Genomic DNA, 23,812 nt, shown 5'->3' with positions numbered 1-23,812 from the left:
ACTGACTGCACCACCCAGACGCTCACGCCCTAAGCTTTCTATGTTGAGGAAGCTCTTGCTGAGTTTGCCAAAGCTGCATCTAACCTAGGAAGAGGCCAGAACAGAAAGGCACAAGGGGATTAAGGTTGGTGCCCTCAAGTCAGAATGAGGTGCAGTAGCAGGGCGGCCAGCGAAGCCCGCGTTATGGGAGTCTGTGCACGTCCCAGATCACATCTGTTTCATCTAAGACTAGATTCGCGCCCGGGATCCAAAACACAAGGAAAAGTTCAAATTGTTTTGATTGGCCTAACTGTAGCCTGTTAATATGTACAACGTCTTCCAGGAAGATATCACTCCCATATTTTCCATCTTTTCCTCCCTCTTATCCTAATTCAATACCACAGAGCCTGATGGGAAACCAGATCAAAACACACTTGGGGACACCGAGCACGGGGACCCCTGGAGACAACAGGCATAGACACCACTTTCAATCTTTTGCTATTGGTGGGAAAATGTTTCAATCCGGTTGGAACCACCCATATTTGAAACCACCTTATAAACTTAGTCTGCTTTTGGTTTTTTAAAGGTTTTATCCAAAGGAAACGAGCTCCCGAAAGTAACCATAACCTGTTCAGCTTTATCAATAGCCAAGAGAAAAATGTCCTTTAGGAGAGACAGGACACAGGGCCAGGACAGGGGACTTCATGGCTGCCCAGTGTTTCCTCCTGGTAACATTTTGGAAGTCCTTTCATGGTTTTCCAGATGTCTTCCTACCTCATTATATCTCTTTGGATATATCCTTGGAAAGATCTGTTCTAAAACAATTCACTGTTTTGCTGTAAAAGATTTTTTTTACACAAATCTCTGCATTTAGTGACTTTTCCCACAGTATCAGCTCTTAAAGACAGATTTTTTTCTGGCTTGTTGCTTTAAGATGTCAAGATGTATTCTGCTTTTCTAATCTCGACTTAGGACTTCCTTCACACAGCCCCTCATTGTTACAATAACCAGATGTTTCTGCCTCTTTCCAGAAGACAGCAGCAGCAGAGCCTTTAGGCCCTAGGCTCCCCCCAGGTCATCCGTTCAGATATGTACCTTATTTCTTCCCAATGGTTCCAGACAAATCTTCTCTATCTCTGTTTTTTAAAATCTCAGAGTTAAAACCCACACATACCCACGCAATGTCAAGTCCTGGGCCAAGAATGAATTAGTGTGGTTTTCTCTTTGGACTCATCTATAATGACCTAAAGATGTATTATATCTGGATTCTCAGAGGTCTGCTAAGTATTAACCACAATGATGTGAAATGTTAGAAAATTGGGTCAGTCTGTACCTCCATTATTAATCCAGTCTGCTATCACTTCTTGGTGAGATTCTATTAACACATTCTGAAACTGTCACTGACCCACTTGAGAAACTAATGAACCTTAGAAGCTCCCTCTCCAGAAATATTCCAAAACAAAATGGTGGCTATAACTGCCATTCTAGAACACGAGTCAGCAAACTGCAGCCCATGGACTGGCTCGGGCCACTGCCTATTTTTCTCAATACAGTTTTCTTGGAAAGCAGCCCCACTCATTCATTTCCCCATTATCAATAGCTGTTTCCATGCTACAATGCAAAGCTGAATAGTTTTGACGGGAACCCATAGGGCCCACAGAGCCTGAAATGTTTACTTCCGATCCTTTATAGAAAGTCTGTCCACCCGTTTTAAAACCAATGACTTTTAAGACAATGCACGTAAATCCTACCCTGTGTGGGGTTGCAAAGGTACTTATCTAGATTATCATTTTCCTTGGTTAAAATTAAATGACAGAGTTAAATGCAAAAGTGCCTAGTACAGTGCCTGAGATTCAGTGGGCAATTACGATATGTCCCCTTCTTCTACTAGCCAACCGCCTCCTGGTCCTTCAGTTCCTGGTTCAAATGTCTCCTCCTCTCTGTGGTATTCTCCCTGCAGAGTTGAAAGCTCCTCCCCTTAGCACTGTAAGTTATTTTAACACTGAGTATCCCATATTCTCATTACTCACTTGCTTTTCTTCCCATATAGAATGTGAATTGCTTTGGAGTAAGTGCCATATCTTATTTACCTTTGTTTCTCCAGGGCCTGGAACACAGAAAAATCCTTGCAAAGATTTTCTTTCTAAGAATGAGTAAAGAAATAGCAAATCAACACTAGAAATAGTCCTAATTCTAAAAGATGCCATGTGAAGATTATTAGTAAATAAAATGATATCAAAAATATCAAAATAGGGGCTCCTGGGTGGCACAGCGGTTAAGCATCTGCCTTCACGCTCAGGGCGTGATCCCAGCGTTCTGGGATCGAGCCCCACATCAGGCTCCTCTGCTGTGAGCCTGCTTCTTCCTCTCCCACTACCCCTGCTTGTGTTCCCTCTCTCGCTGGCTGTCTCTATCTCTATCGAATAAATAAATAAAATCTTTAAAAAATATATATCAAAATATAGTATCAAAATAATTAGCAAATAATATCAAATTAGTAAATAATACCAACATACTTTGATATAGGTAATTGATACATGTAAATGATTTATGTAATAAATAATGAGTTGGGTTTTTTTTGGTGGTCACGAACTTAAGGTCACAATATGCTACATATTACAGCAGTTTTACCCAACAGGAGAGTGATGGTTAACACTTCAACCATGTGTAGGCACAAAGAAGTTCCTAGAACCCAAGAAAGAAATAATGACTCTTGCTTAAATCTAACAACTTAAAATATGTATTGCTACTCAAGCCTCTCGTTTTTCTTTTAAAGATTTTATTTATTTGAGAGAGAGCGAGCGAGCATGAACATGAGGAGGGGCACAAGGAGAGGGAGAAGCAGACTCCCCACTGATCAGGGAGCCAGACTCAGGGCTCAATCCCAGGACCTGGACACCATGACCTAAACTGAACGCAGATGCTTAACCAACTGAGCCATCAGGCACCCCTCAAGCCTCTCATCTTTAATGGCAATATAAAGTATGATTTTCTTTGTCTATAACAAGAACCTAAATTTAGATTTCTAATATCAGTGATACACTTTAGCATAAAATAATATCTTTGAAAAGATAGCCATTTTGGTTTTTCATGGATTTCGTTAAAAAGCATCCATTCATTTGAAGATTCATGAATCAGGCACTGAACCAGGCAGTGAAGCTATAACAGGAAAGAAATAAAGTCTTTGTCCTCACCCTAATAAAACAAATGAGCTTCAAGAGATCTTAGAATTAATTTTGACAAGATTCGTCTTTGAGTTACTCATATTCCATTAGTTTCCCATTATATTACATTCCATAAATAACTAAAAGGGTCTCGTGTTTCCAAAATAGAGACAGGTTTCCATATTGGATGGTTTCCTGTTGCTCTACAACAAATTACAACATATTTGGTGACTTGAAACAACACAAATTTATGATCTTATAGTTCTAGAGGGTAGAAGGCTAAAGTGGGTGTCACTCGGCTAAAAACCAAAGTGTTGGCAGGGCTGCATTCCTCCAGGGGCTCTATGGGAAGAATCCATTTCTTTGCTCACCTGCATTCCTTGGCTCGTGGCCCCTTCCTCCATCTTTAAAGCAGCAAAGACAGTGCGGACTTTATCGCATGACATCACTCTGACACTGATTCCCCCACCTTCCTGCTTCACTTCGGAGGACCCTGTGATTACATTGGACCCACCCAGATCACCTATGGTCATCTTCCCATCTCAACATCAATTGACCAGCAGCCTGGCTGCTATTTGCCATGTCACCTAACATAATCACAGCTTCCAGGGATTAGGACGTGAATCCCGAATCTCTGGGGAGTCGTGACGGTCTTCTACCACACACAGCTTTGTAGCAGTCAGGTCAATGGGGCCAGGTCCCATGTACGACCCAGTGTGCAACCTGAAACCCATCACTCCTGGGCACCTGTCCTCCCACCTGCTGGAATGTGGCTCCTCCCCAGCACGTCCCAGGAGCACACGGCCTCTGCCCTTCCACGTGTGCCATTGTACGACGATGCCATTCCCATTCATCAAACTAGGTTCTAGCCACCCTCTCAATTGTTTTAATAATAAAACTAATGATTTTTTTCTGGTCTGGCCTACCCCCCAAATGGAGGGAAAGCCATGCCCTGTCTTCCATCCCTCTATTCTAGTGAGGGATAAAACCCCCCTTTGCACATGTGTTACACTAAGATTTATTAATGATAGTAAATATGTACTCATCTATGTCCTGTTGTTGTGTTAATTCTCTATTACCTCAACATACATTCACTGTTCGTTGTTTTTAAAGTTCAGAGAACAGTGGGGTATCTGGGGGGCTCAATCAGTTGAGTGCCTGCCTTCAGCTCAGGTCATGACCCCAGGGTCCTGGGATCAAGCCCACATCGGGCTCTCTGCTCAGCACGGAGCCTGCTTCTCCCTCTCCCCCTGCCTGCCGCTCCCCCTGCTTGTGCTCTCTCTCTGTGTCAAATAAATAAATAAAATATTTTTTAAAAGTAAAGTTTAAAGTTCAAAGAATAGACGGGGGTGTGTGTGTGTGTGTGTGTGTGTGTGGACGTACGCGTGCATGTGCATGCTATAAACCCCTCGAGAGCAAAGACTGCCTAACTTGCTAAACACAAATACTTAGTAGACACTAGTCAGCTAAGTAAAGACTAAGAAGTCGTTGACCATGACAGTCAAAAAAGACATGTTTCTGGCGTCCTGTAGAGATCTCCTGTCATAGAAGGTAAGTGGAAAGAACCGAGTGGTGTGGCTGGCTCAAGCGGGGCAAGGGAGGTCATTCTGGGCCCTGAGATGTCACCTCAGGGGGCCACAGCAGCTGGCTCTTCGGACACTGAGCTGCCTTCTGGCTTGGGGGAGTCAGAGCCAGCTCTTCTGTTTTTGACAACAGCATTTGGCCACACAGAGGGCTCTGTTTCAGCTGGCATTCACCTAGGATGGAATGCCCACTTGGCTGTATGGAGCAGATTTTCCAACTCTGTTTTCCTATCGGCACACGGTTGTGACCCTTGGGTATTGGAAGCATCTACTGAGAATCAGATCTAGTCACTTGTACAGGAGTTCATCCCAGGTCATCAGAACCCGTTTGTCCACTGGGCTAGAGATCACTTATCTTAGGAATAGTTCAGAACAAAGGTTTATAAAATACTTGATCAACTAGGTGTTTAACACTTGTATTTAACTGTGATCATTTTGACAATTTCAAAGTTAACAAATGTAAACTTGAGAGACTGAATTGTACTGACCCCCTCTCTATGTGTCTCAGACACCCAGCGTCCTATTCCACAAATTCTCCCTCTTCCTTTCTCCCCCTCAGCTCAGCTGCCACCCTGAGGACACAGATGTCGAAAAGTATGTTCACTTTCCACCCCCTAGGCACTCTTCTAGGCATGAGAAGTGAAAACGGCCAGGAGATTTCCATTTCCCTTGCTCCATATCTCTGCCACGCACCACAAAATCCCTAAACCAAAGAAAAAAAATTGTATCAGGGGAACCAGGGCTTGCCTGGCCCCATACGCTGTTAGTGTCACTATAAGTGACACTTGGGACATAGTTTCATTGGCTCTTTACAGTCAGCCTCCCAGATCCCCCAAAGACAGAGGGAAAAGAACTGCTCTTCCCGTTCGAACAACATTCCCGTTGTTACCTGTGCTCTGAGGTAAAACTCGCCAGAAGCTCATCCATGCTTGCTGCCCCCACCCACCCTCATTTCTTAATGCTCTACCTTCAACCCAGAGAACCCCAAGATGTGCAAGCAAGAAGACACCCCGAAGATCGTCCTGCTTCCACCCTCAGTCTACAGGTGAAGACATGCTTATGAGAAAGAGGTTAACACCACTGCAAAGGCTTTCGTCTTCCTACTGGGACAGAACCCCATGGTAAAGCCAGAGGCGGCCCTGTACAGAAGACCACAGGTCTAGGATCTGGCTGGAGCCCTGCATTTGCACATGACCGTCGTACGGCGGAGGGAAGCTGGAGAAGTTGTGTCCAGCACAATGTAGCACCCTAACCTGCGTTACAGGGAACAAGCTTTTGTCCAAACAGAAACAAGGAAATGCAGTAGAAGCCTCAAGAGCTTGGTGAATGTTGAGACACCAGCACCCTCTCTGGCCTCTCCGGTCGTTCTCCTCCCGCATTTCAGGTTGAAGGTCTTCCGTCCACCGTGAGTTGACGGAAGCTGAATGCATGGCCACCTCCTGGCTGTGGTTTGCTTGGAGCGGCCCACGTGCAAAATCAGAAGCCCTGGCTTTACAGCTGACTATAGGCAACGGAAGGATTCTCTTGCTCTGCTGACTTTCACCGGACTCTCCAATGTAGTGGTGAATACATATCCTTGTGAGAATGGAAGCGGCGAAGAAGGCCACTGAAGCCATGTTTTAAGAAGGAGAGGCGAGCTCAATCTACACGCTCTATTCCTCTCTGCATTCCTAAAAAAGATGGGACTTTTTCATTAAATATTTTGTTAGAACAACAAGAACCTAAAATAAGAAGCACTGAGTATAGGCTGGAAGGTCGAAGGGCGCGTGAGGAGAAAGCCAGACATTCTCTGAACAACTGTGTGTCAGACGCAATGCCATGGGCCAGGGCTCTGGACCCACCTGTAGAGAAATCTGTTACCTGAGGAGGGCAGCTTCTGCAAGTCAGGCACGTGCTCCAGCACAGGTTTTGTCCAGTGGGGCCCGGAAGCCCTCTTCCTCCTCCAACACGTGCACCTGACCCAGCTGGCTTCTTGGAGGAGGCACCTGAGTGACCCCTTCAGTGATCAGTCAGGTTCATACCATTGCGAAGGAAGGGGAAATGCATCCCAGGTAGGAGGAACAGCATGTACAAGACCACGAGGTGGAAACCGAGCCTGGTATTTCCAGAAGGCGGATACTAATTATGCATTACTAGAACATGCTACAATGAGGCCGGGGATGGAAGCCTGCATCCGAAGGCCCTCTATGCCAGGCTGAGACACTAGATGTCAGCCCCGAAGTTCCAGCCACAGACTTCAGCTGTAACAAGTACCCCAGGCATTTCAGAAGGGTGACGGAGCTCCGGGCAGGATCGAGAACAACAAGGCAAGGTGGAGGGATCAGAAGGTGGTTGGAGATGAGGCTCCTGACTGGGCCAGCATGCCAAGACATTACCTGCTGGGCTCCCCCACCGGAGCCGTCACAGGGCAGGCGGTGAGGGCTGAGAGATGCTCAGCACACCGCAGGGCTGGAAGGAGGTGAGCTCTATGGAGACGGAGAGGCAGGAGTAGGATTTTGACCAGTAAAACTAGAAAGGGGATGGCATGGGGAGAACGGAACTGGTGGAGTCCGCCAACCAGCATGGCTGCAAGAGGACAGGCTGCAGGGTGAGACTTCGGGCACATGTGGGAGGGCAGGGCAGAGAGGTCAGCAGAAGTGTGTGACACAGAATGACAGTTTCATAAACACTTAGTGATGAGGAGGACTCCAGCTACCTCAGTACAAAGCCTGACAGGCAAAGGCAGGACCATTTCTACAGTCAGAATGGCGTCCGTGCACGCGAGCGTGCGTGCGTGCGTGTACATGTGTCTGAGAGAGAGAGAAACAGAGTGAGAGAAAGAGAAACAGAGAAAAAGGGAAAAGAGAAGACAAGGAGCATAAGTCCATGGTTTCATTAAATGAACATCTCATGATTGCCTCAAAATTATTCATCAGCTGACTGAAAGGTAACTACTATTGTGATTTAAGTTAAAATCTTTGTACCTAAAATTTCCTTTCTGGATCATTTCACTCAGCATCAAGGTTCTGGAAGAGTCTGCCTACTTCCTTCTTCCCTATGATCACCCAGGAGGGGAAGCCAAAAACCAAAACTTACCCTCAGGGCACCTACTCAAAGCTATTATTAGATCATCAGAATCGGATTTGATTCTTCCACCAACCAGACTTCGCAGCTGCTATAAATCAAACTGTACATATTGCAATAAGGCTTCTCCTCTCTGTGCTCCTTTGAGCTCACCCATTTATGGAAACAGAGGCAGGGCTTCTCAGACAGGCCAGGCGTTCTGCCTCCACGTGACTTACCACACACTTCCTCTCATACTTGACCAGAGGGGAAGACTCAGTTGTGACAACCAGCACACGCCCTTCCTGCTGTCCCCACCCCCACCCCGCAGCCCATCAGAGATGTTTCCTGGGAGGAGCGGGTGAACCCAGCAAGTAAAAACCTCTTGCCATGGATACCAATGCTGGTCTTGGCTTCTGCATTTCTTCCAGGTCTATTTGGGAAGATTCTCTGATGCTTTAAGTAGATAGCTTAACCTATGGTCCTCCATATAGTGACTACAACACACCCCCTCTCACCGTCCATGAGAGAGGACAAAGGGGGCTTATCACAGCCCACAAACCGCTGGTCAGGGAACACAACAACCGCTGTGTCAGTCCACCAAGAAGTTCACGGATGTAGGGACTAGTCCTGTCCCCAAGAAACTTTTGCTTTGGTCAGGGAGATGCATTTATTATATCATTAAGTCAATGTTTATTGAACACCTACCATGTACCAGGCGCTATTCTCAAGGCTCTTGGCAGCAAGTAGCCAATGAAACAAAAAGAAATCCTTTGCCTCATGGAGCTAACGTTCCAGTGCTAAGTGAGGACACAACTTTCAACACATAATTAATAAAAGGAACTAAACCAGTGGCATAAGGTAAGGACAAAGCGAAGGAAGAAGGAGGAAATGCTTCTTGCTGGTATAAGAGAGGCACCATGAGGAAACAGGAGCCTAAAAACTTTGTTAAAACTCAAATATGCCTTTACAGGCTCAAGTATGTATTATCTCCAGGCATGGTCATGGGACATTCAAATATTTTCAAAAAAGGTGACCACACTGTGCTTTATCTCATGCTTGGTGACGATTTTGCTGCCGTCCCCATGGAATGGCGAGGAGGCTTGGTAATGGGAGGTAGACACTAGGGTTTCAAGAGGGCAAGAGCAGGTGGGGTTCAAAAGTCATGTTAAGATCCTCCTAGCACTGAGGTTTATAATCAACTCATGGCTATCTTATCCCTCCCAGCCTAGTAAAACACAACCTCCCACTTCAGACAGCTTTTTATCACATTTTCTCCCTGGATAGCTCCCTGTACTCAGGTGAAATCCCTGATTCACCTGCACTAAGACCTCCCCTGGGAGCCAAATGCAGCGTGATCTTTGCCTTGCCAGGCCCTCTCCCGCCAAGGCACTCTGCTCTGAAAGCACCCTGAGCACCTCACCACCGTGCAAAGTACATCCACAAAACCATGCTCTCTCCAGACCGCCCTCCAAGAGCATGAGGGCTAAGAGTGAGCCACTCAGGAAATATGCCTGAGAATGAGAGTTTAAAGAAGGTTACCCCCAAAGCATGATAAATGCACCAGAAATTCCAGATGCAATAATCAAGTTGAATGCCTTTTCTTAATTTTTTAAATGTGTGGAAAGAAAATAAACAAAACAAATACTTCACTTTCTTTGGCCATCAACTGAGAAACTGTACAATCAATCCCCTTTGGTTTGAATAAGCCTAGAAAAACTTCTTCCCAGTTTGGCCAGGTTCCCCTTCCAAACCGTCCTCGTCAGACAGGTATGCAGTTTCTACCGAAATATCTCCATCAGTGAAAATCTTCCTCAAGGCAAACACCTGTTCGTAAGACAGTCAGGCGTTTCAAAAGTTCTTCAGATGTTTTTTTTTTTTCTCTCTCTCTCTCTCTCTTTTTTTAGAGAGCAAGCGGTGAGGCAGAGGGGGAGAGAGAATCTTAAGCAGGCTCCACACCCAGTGCAGAGCCCGTCGCAGGGCTCGATCTCACAACCCTGAGATCATGACCTGAGTCGAAAACAGGAGTCAGACACTTAATCAACTGAGCCATCCAGGCACCCCTCCAGATGTTTCTTTATATCCTCAGGCCATTAGCCGTAGGACCGATATGGCTAAAAAAGTAGATGAGTATGAATTTAAACATGCCTTCTTTTTAACTGTAAATCCAATCGTTAAGTAGAATAATTTTGAGAAGGGCACCTGGGTGGCACAGCGGTTAAGTGTCTGCCTTCGGCTCAGGGCGTGATCCCAACGTAATGGGATCGAGTCCCACATCAGGCTCCTCCGCTAGGAGCCTGCTTCTTCCTCTCCCACTCCCCCTGTTTGTGTTCCCTCTCTCACTGGCTGTCTCTATCTCTATCAAATAAATAAGTATTAAATCTTAAAAAAAAAAAGAATAATTTTGAGAAGAAAGGATAAATAAGAGAATTGCTTCTTCCTCTCCCACTCCCCCTGCTTGTGTTCCCTCTCTCACTGGCTGTCTCTATCTCTATCGAATAAATAAGTATTAAATCTTAAAAAAAAAAAAAAAGAATAATTTTGAGAAGAAAGGATAAATAAGAGAATGGACAAGCAGGAATTGTGATTGTCCCTAAGGACAAAATATGGTGAATGGACTTTAGAAAGATAATCTTTAGGCAGACAGTAAATGAGAAAAGAGCCTGAGAGAACGAGTCTCATCGGGGGGAGGCCATCACTGGTCATGGGGCTTCCAGGAGCTGGGACTGGGAAAGGGGCTAAGGCAGCTGGTTATTATGTTTTACCACATTTATGTGTGACTAAAACGAGTCCCTGTACTTTAGCAATCATTGATAACAGCCATCTTGGAAATTCCAACAATCTCTCTCTACAAGTGGGGCTGTCGCACGGCACGGCCATGGGACACATGCGGTCTAAGAAAAGGAGTAAATGCTTAGCGGGGTCACAACCTTCATTCTCAGGTGTGCCTGTCTGGAAAAGCTGATTTAAGAAGATTATGCTAAGTTTGTTTCGTTTTGGTGTGTTTGAATCACTTACCTAACTCAGAACAGTACCAGTTATTTTTTGCGGGAGAAAATAGCCACAATTCTGTTTTTGTGTTTGCTGCTTTTGCAGCTGATCCACACGCCAGTATTGCAAACACATTCTGAAATCATCAATAATTACCATGTAATGTGGTACTCCTAACTCAAAAAGAATTCTCTATTCCTTCTGGTCTCCAATGTCTCTAAACTAAGGTTGGGGGGGTAGTTTTAAAAATTATAGGATGTAATTTCCAAAACTGAGAAATATACACACACGAGAGATGAAATAAACCAGTTTGCATTTATGTTAACCTCTGAAAATACTGGACCACTTCCTCCTTTACCAATATTCCTCATTCCCATATGACCTTGCACAGAAGAATTTGAAATCGACACACGATTTCTATAATTCCCTAGTTTTGTTTTTCTACTTGGTAATTTAAATCATGACTAAAATTGTCTTGATTGAATCTGCTTTAATCTGACTTAAGTTGAAACATTTGCCATGAGCTACTGCAAGCAACCAAGGTAACCCCAGTTACAGAGCACAGTTCCCTTTCTTGCCCAATAACCAGCTCACTACTCTTGCAAGTTATGTCAAACAAGCATTGCGAACAATTCACCCGCATCTGCAGAGGAAGCAACAACATCCACAGACCAAAGTAGATAATACAGGGCCAATTTTGCTTCCTTCATCTTGATAAGAAGGCAGCAAATCAAATTAGAACGGATGAACAAATCATTATGCCCCAAGGATGCATTGAAAGTTTTCTAGATCTTGCACTAAAATGAAAAGTGCTGTGATTTTTAATACTGTGCAATTGGCTAATTCCGTTGGTGGATGTTTTCCTGCTGTGAGCACATCTGCCTCCGGAGACTGTCTCCTCTCCAGTGATGACTGACAGCCTCGTTCTCCAGACCAGACTGAGTGCAACTTCAAGAAGCCAGAAGTCACAACCTTCCCAGGTGATCCAGTACTAGGTGGAGGGGAGGGTGGCTGCCCCTGCCAGAGCCTGGAATCTGAAAACGCCATTCAGAAGCAGAGTTTCTGTGTCTCTTCCACCTGCTTCCTTTGTTATTTCATGCCAAACTCCCCAGGATCTCTGTTTGCCCTGCCTGGCAGCAGCAGAAGGCAATGTTTTTCCAGGGTTCCTTGTTTCACACCAGCCCCTGCTTCACGAGAGCCAGATGCTTTGCCTTAGTTTGTTTCTTCCTGTTTACAGCAGCCGCAAAAGGCCCTTGGGTACTGAAATGCACACACAAGGGGGCTACATGTGTGAGAAGCTCTTTTTTACAAAACTGTCTACCTACAGAGATGTCTATGGTGACGTGGCCCCAAGACGGCCCACAAATTCTAGCCTCTGGAGATAATCAGGGGCCCAAGGGTCAGGATATATTTAAGTACATGAACACATTTACTCCATGAACTATCAGGCAGCCAACAGAACAGGTAAATGTGAAAAAGAGAAATATTGAGATTACAATATATAGGTGAACGCTTAGAAGAGAGAAAACTACTGAAAAGAGCAGAATTTCACAAAGTTGCTGATCACAACTTTACCAAAAGTATGGCTGCATATGGACGTGGCCATGGAAATTATGAAAGCATAACCTACATTCATATATAGTACAAATAAACTAAAAGAAGACGGTCACCAACTACTACATTCTAGGAGTCTATGGAAATAGTGATAGAGCTCTTGCCAAGCTTAAAACACCTGCCACTTTTGGGGCACCTGGGCGGTTCAGTTGGTTTAGCAACTGACTCTTGCTTTCAGCTCAGGCCATGATCTCAGGGTCTTGGGATGGAGCCCCACATCAGGCTCCAAGCTCAGCAGGGAGTCTGCTGGAGACCCTCTCCCTCCTCCTCCCTCTGCCCCTCCCCCGACTCACGTGCACACTCTCTCAAATAAATAAATCTGAAAAAAAAAAAAACACCTGACACTTTAGAATCACAGAATGTTGTCACTAGAAGGAATCTTTGCTCAACTTGATTTTACAGATTAGTACATTCATAACAAAAGTAATTAAGTGGCTTGTCCATGAGCATACAGCTATTCACTGGCAGGACAGAGATAAGCCCCGGGACCTCCCCACTCATGAATCTGTCCTCTTTTCTACCCAGCACACTGCAAGGGATTCATGCCAATAAATCAGGGATCTTCCTTCTCTGAGTGTCGCCATCCAAATCCCTACACGGTTATGAGCTTTTTTAGGGAAGCATTCTTTCCAAACACTACAATATTTCCTAATTATCAACCATTGTATGACTTGAGTCCCCACTCAAAATTCCATCCTCATCCACAGCCCGCGTCTACACCTGATCCTGCCTGTGAGTGAGTGTTTTGTACCTCTCACCCAACGACACGTGTCCACTGCAAAGGCTGCAAATCTTGCTCCACAAATACTGAATTTCATGAGGTTAATCAAAATGACGTCGGAGGACTTCTGCAGTAACAGGTAAAACAACGGCAAACGGGGCTGAGCAGTTCGATGAGGAAACAGTATTTCAGAGAAAAATTTTAAGTTGGTGGCAAGACAGGGATTTTAATACAGAGGGAGTTTAGAATTAAAGAATCTAAAAGGCCCAAAGGAAAATGACTAAGACCTAGAGTATTTGTGTAAAACTAGCCATCTTGAAGATGTAAGTGTCAAATGTGATTTAAAAGTACCACAATATGCGGGCATACAATTCTGTCCAGAAATTTACTCCTCTCAAAACACGCAACATTTGACTTCTGGAATCCTCATTCTAAGATACAGCCATGGTCCAAATGATAATCTAAATTTTGTTAATTATAAACTAAAATAAATGTATTTTCATATTTGTCAGGGTTTGTTTTTTTGTTTTTTTGGTAAAATAAAGTCCCAAAGCTTCTTTTCATTAAATTATGAAATTTCGGTCCCCACTTAAGTGGATTCACTTTAAATGGCCTTTTTCTGGTTCTAATTATCCTTGCATAACAAGAAACTGCTGTAGCAGCTTCAGAAAGAATTTCTTAAATATAAATCAGTAATGTGAAGGATATTTATATCATTTCAAGCCAAGCATACATTTTAGAAGCAGGAAGTTCAGATCCAGAATATGAAATACTAGGGGGCACTGTGTTTTTATTTTGCCGTCTCTCATCAAAAATAAGGTACTTCATATTTTATTGTACACAAAATAAAAACAAAGGTTACAAAATCACCAATGAGCAATGGCTACATTCATCTCAATTCTCCTGAAACATGTGAAAATACAACAGTGTATTTACCATCCTGAATTAATAATTAAGTTCCTAGTTTTACATCCTATTTTCCTTGAACAAAACCAAGGAACAATCTTCATAAGTTTCCTAACAGTAGCTGATTTGCATATTGTGATTAGTTCTATCACCTGTAATTATCTGTGGCTCTGTATAATTTGTGGTCCAAACTTTACCTGAGAACAATCAATTGGCTGAGTTTGCCTATGTTCAAAATATTTATTACATGAAAATAGTTAATATTCAGGGCTGTGTAACATTCACTTAGATAATGAAGGCTATTCTAGTCTCATAAAAACACAAGGCTTTATTTTAGAAGCATCAATTATTCAGTGGAACATTTTCTTCTAGAAGAATAAGGAAAGTAAGAGAATATTTCTTCCATCAAATAAAATTGCAACATTCTTTACTACAAAGGTATTTTTTTCTTCTACTTTTCAAATCTGTAACAATAGTACAAATCTAAATAATCAATGAAGAACAACTTAAAATATGTGAGATAATGAGTTAAAAATTCACTTATTAGGGACTTTCCAGCTTCTGTGACCAAAATAATAAACAATTTATGATTCAGTTTGTTTACTAATCCTGTCTCAAAGGTCAAGACCAACATTATCAACTCCGCCTTGCTGTCAAATCTCCTTATCTCTTAAATGAGCATAAATGAATGGCTCAGATTAAGATGTAACTAATTGTCCCTTCCAGGAAGGACTACAAAGTCCCAGCTCCCACAGCCACTTCAGGCTGAAGAGGGAAGATGTGGAACGCCTGCCATACTCTGCTGGAGACACATGAATTATGCCACGACTGTGATCTAATGTGAAGAAGCTCAAATTCACCTCCCAAATGTATGAGACCCCTGCTTCACACATCAGAGGAGCCTTCTGCAGTGAGCCCCTGCCAGGAATGGAGTGAGCGAGCAGTGGGAGGTCTGTTTGCCAATATACAACTGGAAATCCAAAGGCCAGAGGCAGTGGGTGTCCTTGCTCTAGTTCCCTGGGGCACCGCTATCAGCCCTTGGGAAGAACTTCAGTTGTGTACAGGACTAAGGGGGAGGGGAGCGGCTCATGCAGGGAAGCTTGATCAAATCACAGGAAACAAGAAATCATGAATTTGGCTCCTTAATTTTGCCAACTCATTTGGAGGGCGATGTTCATCAACATTAAGGCTGCTTTAAAAGGAAGTAAATTATTAGACTTACTATCAAGCCCTAAGAGATGATGTGATTAAGATGATAAGAAACCAGACTCGCTCTTCCCTGCTCTGCTGGACAGTCTTTCAGACACAAGGGAGACAGTCTTCTGGGCCATGCAAGCAGGTGGGCTCAGGAATCTGCCAGACTTGCTCAGCCACTTCCCAACTAGGGCAAGTCACTCACCCCTCCAACGCTCCTCATTCTTCTGTAAGATGGATACAGGACCAAACTTGTAAGATTCCTACAGCAGTAAGTGTCAAGCACGCAGCACAGTGATTGTCATAAACAAAATGTCCAGATGGTTAGTTATCCTTTTTTCTGCTACGTCCGGAGTATAATAACTTTCTACTTTCACTGAAATTTGGGGGAAGCTGCATTAGATGTTCTCCCTAATTAGAGCTGATCCTTTCCACCTAGAACTGTGACGAGGAATTCTTTTTTTTTTTTCTGTGAAAATATAGAAAATATAATACTTCAGAATGTAGCATTCCAAAATCCTTTTTCCTAACAATTACTCCAGAATAGATACGACCCGTATGGTTTGGGTTTAACGATTACTAACACTGACATAGTGCCAGGCACTCAAAGTGTTTTCCATATGTTAACTCATTTAAAATTCATAATAATTTTCTGAGGTAGAACCGTCCTCATCCCCATTTTACAGAGCAGGACACTGAGACACAGAGCTGTTTAGCAACTTGTCCAGGCATCAGAGCCAAGCCAGGACCCATATGAGGCAGAGAGGTTCCAGAGTCCACACGCGACCTCTGTTTTGTGTATTTATTTGGGGAGAGGAAATGCAGAGAGGGGAGACAGAGGAAAACAAAACAAAAAAACAAAAAAACAAAACAAAACAAAAAAAAACCAACCTTCTAGGAGACTCTCTTCATGCCCAGAACACACACAAATATACTGAGAAGAAAATTTCAATGGTGAACACATCACCAAGTCCATTCTCACTGGCTGGTTCTTCAAGTAAAAATGTTCAATTTCTTATTGAAAGGGCAGTATTCGTCTAGAGCTACTTGGAGACATAGGGGAAAGAGGAGCCTGGGCACCAAACACAAATGGCATCATGCAGAAGCGAAGAAAGAGGAGACCGGGCAGAGCCGTCGCTAGAGAGAAGAGTGGTCTAGACCTTACTGCAGTCTAGACCCTGTGAATTCCAGACGTTTCTCCCTCCACAGGAACAGTCCCTGAAGTATTCTTCAAGATGATGTCTTCACACGTGAGGAAAGCCAGAACAACAGTGGCTGCTACAGTAGCACGTATGGAAATACAGGCACTCGGCCTGCACAAGCTCATTACCAACATTCACCAAATCTTCATTCATCGTTACATATTATTCCCATTTTAGAGGCAAGGCTAAGACATACAGTGTTTTGCCCCAAGCCACAGAATTATATAACTAACTTTATTATATAATTGAGATTCCAGCTTCTAGATGCTATGATGTGCTAAGGAGTCCAATGAGGTCCCTAAAAGACAACCATCTCCCCTGTCGCACAGAGAGACCCTCGAGAACTGGGATGGGTGACCACTACAGCCAGCAAGAAGACGTGTACCTATGTACACAAGGAAGGGAATAACAAAAATCAATGTATTTACTGTTGTGGTTACACTGCAGCTGCATTGCGAGTAGTTCCCAAAATACAATTTATTTTTTTAGTATTTTTAAAAGATTTTATTTATTCATGAGAGAGAGCACGTGTGCAAGAGAGCACAGGCGGGGGGAGGGGCAGAGGGAGAAGCAGGCTCCCCAGAGAGCAGGGAGCCCAATGACAATGATGCAGGGCTGGATCCCAGGACTCCGAGATCACGACCTGAGCTGAAGATAGACGCTTAACCAACTGAGCCACCCATGAACCCCCCAAAATACAATCTAATGCTTTCTTAATACAGCCCAAAGGAAAAAGGAAAACTAAAGAAGAATTTGGAATTTGTGGGAAACCTGGATGTGAGAAATTGACATGCTAAGCAATTTGTAATTTGGAAGGGCGAATAACCTTGACATCTCCCATGAGAAAACCTCCTGGAGATGCTGCCTCCAACACCTTCTCCAAAAAGGGGGGTTGTGAAAGAAAATAAATTTGGAAGGAAAATAAATCCCATATTTTGTATTTAAAAAAAAAAAAGTCTAGGTCGCTAGGTGTAGACAATGGGAAGCTCATTCATACAAACAAATTAAAAATTGCTTCAAGTTGTCTTCAAGCTCTGTTTCAGAATCAAGAAACAGCCTAACGGGTGACAAGGTAGTGACGCTCTATGCCTGAAGTGGCTGCACCTGTTAAAGCAAAGCAGAGACAGCCCAGCTGAAAAACCCTCATCGAATGACACCGTAGAACTCTGTATTTTAATGTGCTGGAAAGACAAATCTGAACAACTGGTCGACAGGCTGGATTTCACTCAGCCCTTTTCTTTGTCTGATAGCTGAATAAAGGAATGGATTTTAATAATTGAACCACTGCTGTTCAGTCACTATTTTTTCATGATAGCTCAGGACATGCTGAGGCCAAACTGACAGGGATTTTTTCCAGCAAGATTTGCTAAATTTTTCAGCAAGTGGTACTGGGGGAGAGGGGGGGACACCGGAGGTGAAGTGAGATGGGGTCACATCTCCAGGCAAGAGGGTGGGAGGCAGCTCAGGTCCAGGCCCCAGGTCACCTGAGGGTCCCTGCAGGCCTCATCATCAGGGCACGACAGGCTGATGAAAATGGTAGTAAGCTCTGGAAAAAAACAAACCCAACAAACCGAACCATGGTTTGGATTCTAAACCCTCCCTTTAGACAAATTCGTAAGGAACTGGAAAGTGATTTTCCAGGCTTACTCAACACTACCGGGCTCTGGCTTACCAAGGAAAGATGAAGGAAGGTAGGTTTCCAAACTCAGGGTGGAATTTGCTATTTTTCCTCAAAAAGGAAAAAGATGGGGCAACAAAGAGTAAAAATATAGATGAAATAAAGGAATTCACCTAAAATAAAGAGGGGCTCCAAGGGCAGGCTTTAGCACGGATTTTGCCAAGACAGATTTGTTCAGTACAGAAGACAAAACTACTGAGATAAAAAGGGAGCCTGAGGGTTAGATGAAGACCGTGCTGGTGAGAATGCTGACTCTAGCTTTGTTCATGAGAGATGGAAATTCGTGATAAGACGAAGGTCATCACCAGTCAGTTGTTCACTGCGACAGTCCTTTGATGAGTATTTCCCGAAAACACTCTAAGCTACCACGAGATCCCAGGGACACCCTCTCACCAAGAAGACTCACTAACGAAAATCTTTCCACCAACAAGAGACTGAAAATACCACCGGAAGAATTCTGGGCATCCCCCTCCCCTTGCCCCCCGGCTTGGTGAATCCCCTCCCACAGCTTATAAAGCAGTGAACAAAGTCCTTTCATCTCCACTGTTTGTGTGGGACACTATCTGGCTGCTCACCCCTGCCCCCACAACCCCAGCCTGAGTTCATTCTTCTCGACCACTCAGGTACTTGAATAAAACCAAGTTTGGGAGTGCTGAGTTTAGCCCGTAATTTCAAGGCACACCTGACTACAGCCAGGAGGAGGAGGAGGGAGACAAGCAGGAGATGCTGTTGGTACCGTCACTTCCTGTCCTGCGCACTCCAGGCCGGCACCAGCCTGAACACAAGGCAAGGGTTTTGTCTGCCTTTTCACTTGGGAATTCTTCCTCTCTCCCCATCAGCATGCACCTGCCTCCCCTCATTTCAAGGACAAGCCCGCCACGGTGCCCCACTCCCCTGTCCACAGCCATGGGCACGGGACCCAGGCCAAAGGAATTCCTTTCCTAAGACCTGATTTAGCCACAGTCGAAAAAAGAGGGTCTCCTTCTTTCTGGCTGGGTGAACGCTGTTAAGGGCTGCTGTAGCCATCTTTCAGACCCCAGAGAAAATGAGGCCAATATACAGAGCACACTGGAGTCCCCACGGAAGCCAGCTTCCCCCTTGGACTTCCCTAGTATATAAGTCAACAAATTCCACATTTGGCTTGAGATTCTTTGGGGGGGGGAGGGGGGAGATGTACAAGCCCCAATTTTCCTCAAGAAATTTGTTGTTTTAAAAATAGGAATAAGAAAAAGTTTATATCTAATAATATACTCAGTTACCATTTCCGGTAAAAAGGATTCCCCATTTGGACAGGAAATAATTTGTCACAAATACATTCATAAAATAGCCACTTGTGTTCTGCAGAAAACCGTTCTAACTTGATACTTAAAATCTTGTAAGTAAATGGTTTAATTACAAGGTTCCAAGTTATCCTTTAATATATTGTAACGCTCCGGGACATCTGAAGGAGCACATCGAATACTTATTAAAGAATTATATCATGTCAGACAGGACATGGTAGCACGAAAAAAAAATAACCACCAAAGATGTTTCACAATGGACTGTTCCCAGGCTTGAGCCTCATAAAGACTTGTAGAAAGGACAGAGTAGGTCTTGCTCTGAATAAACGTTCCATCAGAATAAGAAAAGCTACTTTAAAACTCCACAGGCACAAAGGCACAACCAGAGGTCTAAACGCAGCATTTACATGCCCTGGGAGATCCAAGCCCAAGCCATCCTTGGAGACCAGCTGCAGGGATGCTGACTTCCCCGCTGGCTTCTGCACAAGCCGAGCTCTGGCCGGGTCCACCACACAGCCACCAGCCCCTGCAAGCTGGGGGCTTCCGCAGCCACTCACAGGCAATTCGTGCAGCCCTAGCCAGAAGCGGCAAGTTCGCTCAGGCCACACACTGGTGAGGTTTATCAGACGTGGGGGAATGATCAGTGCGGTTATTCCGTTTCATAAATAAGACAACCCTCACAGGGATCAGTTCAAAATTTATTTTGGTGACACAGGAAATACATCCTTAAACCGACAGAGCTCACGGACCTCTGATCTTTCATGGCTTTGAAACCCACTGTCTGAGGCCAGTCTGCTCCCCAGACGGATTCCCTCCTCAGGAGCTGCCTCCGGGTTGCTCCTCTCCCTGGTACAAACCCCCCACTTCCGCGTCACCACTGACTCCTACTTTTTTTGCACATCTGCCTCCTATGATGGGCCTCAAGCTCTCGGAAAGCAGGGCTGGGGTCTTACTGACCTCGCTTCCCGGTCCGGATTCTAATGGAACTTGACAGGCTGCTTCACAAATAAATATTCGTTAAATGGATAAATCGTATTTCCTTTCGCTTTGTTGTAAAAACAAAAGGGAGAAAATGATTTAAAAAAAATTCTTGCTATTAGGATCTCAATAAAGACATTCTAAAACTGTGAGGGAGCCCAACGTAGGCTGAGGGGTCATGTGAAACAATCTAGGCATTTGTTCTTGATACAAGAGAAAGAGCTGAGTTTTTGATAAAAGAAAAAAAAATTCTAACGTTAACAGATCCTGATTCTTCCCCCACCTTCCTGGTTTCTCGCTGGCATTCTTAAATTTCTCTGGGTTCAGACACTGGAGGTTCCCTTCTAAGAGTGGATCTGAAGGTAACTCAAGTAACTCAGGTCAATCTGGGGCCAGAGACCAGATCTGGAGCACATCTGCTCTGGCTCTCCGCTCCCCGCAGGCTGGCCACGCTGAGAGGGGGCCGGTGGCCCTCCAGCCATCTCTGCCACCTGTCCGCCTCTTGCAAATCACAGCTTCCACCCCAAATGCATTCCTTTTCTCCACTCATGAGCTGTTCATTCACGACCAGTGAAGCGGGGAACAAGCAGGACGACAGAACACAGGCCCCTCTGTCAGCTGGCCCTCCACAGGCACTCCAGCAGCCCCTGGGGCTCTGGGCTCAGAACAAAGACCCCAGCGCAGGGCCTGGGGGGGGGGGCAGACACGTGGACCCAGGCAGGCAGGTGACTTCTGCTAAGTCAGTGGCCTCAAAGGGGTAGAGAAGCACCGTGGGGAATCCCTGGATTGGCCTGCAGCTCACAGGGCCCGCAACAGGGGGTGTTTCTCACCCCTCCTGGAATTCCCCAGTACCCCCAAGAAATGATCCAGTCGCTGGTAAAGGCAGAGCCCCCCGCTGTGAGGGTGCTGTGGTCGCGTTGGTGAACTGTGTATTTATTGCTGTTGACTGAATGCTTGTGTCCCCCCACCTCCATGTGTTGCAGCCTAATCCCCAGTGTGATAGTATTTGGAGGTGTGGCCTTTAGGGGGAATTTAGTTCATAAGGGTAGAACCATCAAGAATGGGATTAGTGCCCTTGAGAAAGAGACCCCCCCCCACAGGAGAGCTCCTTCCCCACTTCTGCCAGGTGAGGGCACAGCATAAAGACACCCGTCTATGAGCAGGAAGTGGGCTGGTCCCAGCACCTGGATCTAAGACTTCCCAGCCTCCAGAACCCTGAAAAATCAGTGTTTGTTATCCAAACCTAAATAGTGTCCGGTATTGTGTTAGAGCGGCCCGAACAGACTAAGACATTTACTAACATTGACGTGCACTAGCGTATCCCTCCCAGCCTACCACCCCACAACCGCCACCCCCCTTCCTCGGCCAAACCTGAGACTTCCCGTGAGGTTTCTACGTCCGCGCAGCTCACACCCATCCCTCCATCCACAGCATTTCATGTGCGTGTGCTCCCTGAGCGACTGCGCATGCCCTGGAAGGGTGACGTAACATATATTGTTTTACGTGACTTTTGAAATGCTCACTCCATGTCTGTCTCACTAGCAGGGATTCTATTGTCTCACTTTCCTTTTTTTTTTTTTTTTTTTGATCACCGAAAGGATCTAATGGAAGTCCTCATGTAGAGCGGGTTCTCCATGATGTGTCCACCAAATTCCTCTTAAAGTTTAATTGCTCAGGTTATTGCCCATTTCCCCCAATTGTTCCCTCCATCCGTGATCAAGATATTCATTTACTGGCAAAACTGAAAAGTTAACTATTGTTTACTTTTACTTGAGGGAACGTGGGAAGGATGAGCCTAGAACACAAATAAGAAAGCCAGGATAAATGATGCAAGAACTTAACATTACTCTGGGGATTTCCTCATTCATTCACAAAACGCGCTCAGCTGGGGAGGGGCGGTGGTAAAGCCATCACCTCTGTCCCCAAGGACTCACAATGAACAGAGGAGAGAGAATGTATGAGCAGAAAGGTGGAACCGAAGTTCCAAGCGTGCTGTGAACGTCAGTACACGTGGGCTCCGGCACACGCAGCAGGTGCTGCTGGCAACGCTCTTCATGGGCCCCGCTGCTCCGCGGACGTCAGATTTCAGCCGCCTGTGAGAAGCCCTCCCTGACCAACTAGTTTAAAGTAAACTAGGTTTCTCCCTCACTCCCCCTGCCTCACAGCACACTTCTGAGCTTCTGACACATCTGTAACCCTGGGTTTCTTGGTTCCCTGCTCGTGTCTGTGTTTCTAGAACAGAAGCTCCATGAAGCAGGCCTATTCTTTGTGCCCCTTTGTACCCAGCACAGTGCCCTGCACAGAAGTGTGTGTGGCCAAAGGAATGCTCCGAGGATACAAATGCCTGGAGGGCCAAGGTCAGAAAAGCTGTCCTACATCAGAGAAAGTTCATGGGAGCAAACAGCCACCCAGAGAACAGGAGAGTCAAGCCCACCTGAGTGGTTCATCTTGCTCCCTCCTTTTACTTGCATAAAATGCAGAGAGCTGCCACTTAATAGGGTCACTGTCAAAGCCCCTAGCACACCGCCTGGTACTCAGGGCCCGAGCAATTATGCCACTTCCTCCCTCTCCTCTTGAGCCAGGGGACCTGGAGAACACACACATGCAAAGCGTCAATTCCTCCTCAGCACAATCTAAGGGGCCCAGGTCACCAAGGGGGGTGGGCACAGAAGGGCGGGAAGGCAGGGGTAAAGGAGGGAGGGGGATTCCAGGAACAGAATGCAAGTGCCAGCTTACACTGAACTGGGGCGGGACTGGGAGCCTGGGTGCGTTCCACACTTAACCACCCACCAGCCGTTCAAGTAATTGTTCCATGTCACTGCTCCATTCATCATCATTTCTTCCATCAGGGAGGATAACCCAGAGAGATTCAAGACCTAACCTCCAAAAACAAAAGACACGCATGGGTACCTCTCAGGAGTCCTGGGACGTGGGAGCAGGGTGCCTACTCTAATGTGTAATACATTTTTTAAAAACATTACCTCTCATTTATGCATGAATTTTACATTTGAACTGAGATGTCTGCAGTGGATCTGTTTAAACCATGTAAATGTGGTGCCAATTTTAATGTATTATTATCTTTTGAAATGCAAAGGGAGTAGAAATGAGAACTCCACAGAATACATGTAATATAAATCACGAAATGCTGGAAGTTCTTTATCCCTGGATATTGGCAATTGAAGGAAAATTGGGGGACAGGGGGGCATTTTCTCCTTCAATTTGCAACTCTCCCAAAAAGATTCTGCAGTACAGCCAAAGATAATGTGCCATAAATATTCATGGTCAAAAGGAAAAAGGGATGTATGGCAGGCTGCATAATGCCCCCCCACAAAGATATTCATTTCTTAATCCCTGGAACCTGTGAATGTTATTTAATATGGCAAGGACTTTGCCAATGTGACAAACTCAAGGACCTTGAGATGGGGAAATTATCCTGCATTACCCGAATGAACTCAACATAAAGCCCCAGTGTCCTTAAAG

At 45.0% G+C, this 23,812-nt stretch overlaps 1 protein-coding gene and 1 long non-coding RNA gene across 4 annotated transcripts in view; one reads left to right on the top strand and one right to left on the bottom strand.

Annotated features, from left to right (window-relative positions):
- The window catches only part of SVIL (supervillin), a 231,567-nt gene that overhangs the window by 180,198 nt on the left and 27,557 nt on the right, over positions 1-23,812 (bottom strand). The gene's annotated exons all lie outside the window — the stretch shown is intronic.
- On the top strand, positions 11,452-15,226 carry LOC117796328. The gene is made up of 3 exons (XR_004620721.1): positions 11,452-11,739; positions 13,081-13,233; positions 14,727-15,226. It is a non-coding gene; the product is annotated as an uncharacterized LOC117796328 (long non-coding RNA).

The sequence above is a fragment of the Ailuropoda melanoleuca genome, chromosome 15, assembly GCF_002007445.2.
Source record: "Ailuropoda melanoleuca isolate Jingjing chromosome 15, ASM200744v2, whole genome shotgun sequence".
Classification (NCBI taxonomy): domain Eukaryota; kingdom Metazoa; phylum Chordata; class Mammalia; order Carnivora; family Ursidae; genus Ailuropoda; species Ailuropoda melanoleuca.
Note: the sequence above shows the minus strand (reverse complement) of the source record. Positions and strands in the feature narration are given on the sequence as shown.